Genomic DNA, 4091 nt, shown 5'->3' with positions numbered 1-4091 from the left:
CATAGTGAAAAGTCCCCTTCCCACATCGATCCCTCGAGGTGGAAGAATGATGAAACCTGCCAAGTCATATAGTAGTAATGCCTTTCCCAATAATCCTCTATCGAAGTCAGTCCCCCATGGGCGTTAGTTTCTTCATGGGAAGAAGGGCAGGTATACCTTTAGTGTGCTGCTAGCCCCCGAGCAATAAAAGAAGAGGGGCTTCCCCGGTCCAATAGACCTCTCTGCCTGAGGGAACTAGCAATAGAAGTGGGGGCAGGACATCTGAGTCAACAACTTCTTTATGAATAGAATAGGTTTCTAACAGAATGGGTGGCTTTTTATCCGAAAGTGAGGACACCGTCCCTCTTCTCTGGATCTGGCATTCCTGGCTAAGTATGAAAAGATGAACTCTTTCCTTCCTTTCGTTTTGTCCCCAGATTCTTCCCCCCAGGGGGTTACTTTGTTCCAGGCACTAAGCGTGATACCTTTATGGGTCTTGTCCATAAGTAGGGTGCCTCTATCCCGTATTGAAAGAGCGGCGATAGGAGGAGGGAGAACGTCCTCAGCAAAGGTCCGCATTGTTCTATCCTATCTCCTCCAGGTAAGAATCGGGATTTCAAGTCTGAGTTCTACCCCAAGATAGGGAATGGTTTCCCCAATATAGGATTCGGCTAGTGTTCAATAGGCTCGCTAGTCGAGATCCTCAAATAGGGGCATATCCGGGGACTAAATCAGTATATCTATTCTATTGCCATTTCCGTCTAGAAAAAGAAAGAGTGAGTTTTAGGCATCTCATGCAAAATAAGTCAGTGACTCAAATCGAGTAGATATAGGCTAGTCAAATAAGTCTAGGAAGAACGATGACTTCCTTCGATAGAGGATTCCGAAAGGACGGATCCTATTACTTTGGAATGGAGCGAAGGCGCACCACTTTAGTCAACTCGAAGAAGAGGAAACGGAAGCAACCTTTCCGAAAGATTACCAGGCGAGGGGTTAGGATTTTCCTGACTTTACCTGATTGTGTAAGAGACTAGGTCCGTCTGGCATGGCTGGCAGGGAAGACAACTCACTTTGAGAGCCGAGCTACCAGTCACCTAAAGGGATCCCGCTTCAGATGAAGCATGGCCATATTATTTATCTAAATGGAACAGAAGGTTTTTTATCGCGATGTTTGATAGTAGCGTCCTTAGGATGTAAGCCGACCGAAGTACCTGGCGTGCTACCCTTCCTCAGCCGAAAAAGTTGACTCTCGAAGAAAGCTATTCGATTTTGCGACGACCTTTCCTTTGGTTACCGAGCAGTCTGACTTTACTCATTCTCTAATCTCATCTCTAAAATAAGGATGAACCACACGGAGGCGATCTCGAACATCAAAATAAAATATTGTCAAAAGAAAGAAGACCTTCCTAAGAGAGATGGAGAACTCACCCCCTCTTCTCTCCTATAAATATAGTTTGCATGAGCTGTAGTAAGCCTATCCTGGAAACAGCCTATTGGACAAGGCAAGGAGAGAGGAGATTCAAAATGATTTCATTTAAGAATAATCTGGAAGAGGAAGCCTCAACCTAGAACGGGCACAGGTCCTACCCATCCTCCGTTCCAATATGAAAATATCAATCCGATCATTGCGATAAGCATTCCGCTATACCATAGCGGGCAAACCGAACGAGTCACTCCCTAGTCCATTAAAGAGTAGACGTTGATAGTCCACTCGGATGGGTACACCCCCCAAACATTATGAAGGGTTCAAAAGCAAGCCCCTAAAGTTCTGCATAAACGAAAAAGCACCTTTATGATCCTCCTTTCGATAACAGAGGGGCAGAAGAGTTGTTGGAAGTTTCATCTATCTTACTATCATAAAAGACCCCTCTTAAAAGGTTCCTCCAACATAAAGTAAAACTCAACCAGGTTCGTAGACCTGCCATTTCTTAGGTTAGGCTGCTGTGTGATGCTTACTCCATCTCAACGGATAAGCTCAGCTGGCTTACTAAAGATGAACCCCTTGTGAGGCTATTATAGCACGCCACCCGTGCATTAAGATGATTTCACGTGGTTGCGGCAAGACCATTCCCACCCTTTCTGCTGGAAGAACAGCAGGAAGAAGTGGGCCTCCCCCTATATCGTTCTCCGGGTGGGTTAAATAGACTATGACTATATAGGTAGGGGCTTAGCTGCTCCTAGTCAGATAAAAGTTCTATACTGGGCTCTCAGCAACCCTGAACTACTAAAAACCTGACCCTTTGATGTGGTTGCCCTGCCGATGAGAATGATGTTTCGGAACCCACCCTGCAATAACGTGAAGTTGTTAAGTTAAGTAGTAACTAATATCTTTCTCCTGAATAGATCCCTTCCCTTTAGATTGAATTCCGTTCCGTCACCATCCATTCTTACAAAAGAAAGAGGAGAAGACCTATTGAAAGATCTTGATTTAAGCTTAAAAGCTTTCAATGGATGGGATAAGGTTTGGATGGAAAAAAGGGCTATTAACAACTGAAATAGCGCTTTAGAAACTTTTTCTTTCAAAATGAAACGTCGATAAAGGACCAATAGCCCATTTTATACGGAAAGCCCAACCTTTATCTTTAATAACTTTTAATAAGCCCTTTCTATAGTTAATCCGTGCCTTCTATTTAGTTTACTGCCGAAATCAGAATAAGAGGAAATATGAGTCAAACAAAGGTGTAAATGAAAGGATCGAACGTAAAGAAAGGACTTTGGAAAGGGGAACGACATGTGAAAACTTGCTCTAAAAGGGGGCTTCCTATACCCGGAGTGGCCAAAGAAGACCTGAATAATCCTGATCTTTGCTCAAATTCTCACGTGTTATTACGTTACGTATATAAGCCGGGGGAATAATGGAATACTGCTTTTTTTTATTGGAGCCCTAACTGGAAAAGGAGTCTTGGTTATCCAAAGCATTTCAATCAGGTTTCCCCAAGCAATTGGAGAAGAATCTGCTTCTGTATCGAGCGCTTATACTAGCTCAAAGCGTTGTATCCGGGGGCTTAGTAGGGCCCATTAAGATTCACCAAATACAAGGCACAAGGGCTTTTTTCTGGTTCACCACAGAAGGCAGGTTGTCTGCTAAGTCTATGGTCCGATTCCAACTAATTATATATAATAATCTTTGATCCTTGTCTACAGCCAACTCGATTGCATCGATCCTTCTCTATTCTAGGAGCACCCAATCCAGTCATTCTCTTGTAAAGTGGATGATTTCATCATAACAAAGAGAACCCAGTCGAAAAATAGATCCATTCGCTGAGCTCTGAGCTCCTATGGCAAATCATGATGTGCGCATACTGGGTACTCCGCTTTAGTAGTGCGTTAACTAGTAGTCCACTACTGATTAAGGATTTGATACTGACACCTGTCTTGTCTTATTAACTATAAGCCTTTGTAAAATGTAAAATGAATATATTGGATAGGGTATTCCTTAAGTTTAAAACTTTATCAAAGACTCCGTGACTTGGGAAATCCCGAGACCGGGATCAAGCTTACAACCTGTGGATTGTCAAAAAAAGAAGTCGTTTTCCTGCTTGCAGAAAGCCCTTTTCGACAATCTGCTTCATGAATGCGAGAGATTCATCAAAAAAACCTGATGTACTATATGTTTCAGCAGATCATAAGCGAGCCTGCTTGTTGCTAGCCTTGCAATCATTCATCAACTTCAAGGCGAGTTCGAAAGCTTGACACTTTGGAGAGCCTACACTTAGTTTCAAAAAGGTTGGTATTAGCATTAGCACTCGCTTAGGTGCTAAAGGTAGAAAGGTAGATATGTAAATCACTTAGTCCTTGAACTAGGGATAGGGCCTATTAATAAAATTCCAATATAGTAGCAGTACTATACTAGTGAAGGAGGAAATCGTAGTCCCACAGGATTCAATGAAGCTATGCCTTTTTCCTCTGCTTAAGGACTATAAGGATATTAATTCCTTTAGTTAGAGAGCTGAATGGAAAGGAAGGAGAATACGGAAGTTAGAAACTACTCAGTCAATAGATCTTAGAGGACTGGGCACTGTGCAATCTATTAGTACAAGACTGGCTATTGAAGTCAGAGACTCTACTTATGCTTGCGGAGGGATGTAAGGACTACTTTTATGAATATTTCA

Source organism: Primulina tabacum, chromosome 6 (assembly GCF_025594145.1).
Source record: "Primulina tabacum isolate GXHZ01 chromosome 6, ASM2559414v2, whole genome shotgun sequence".
NCBI lineage: Eukaryota > Viridiplantae > Streptophyta > Magnoliopsida > Lamiales > Gesneriaceae > Primulina > Primulina tabacum.
This window is presented reverse-complemented; position numbering follows the sequence as displayed.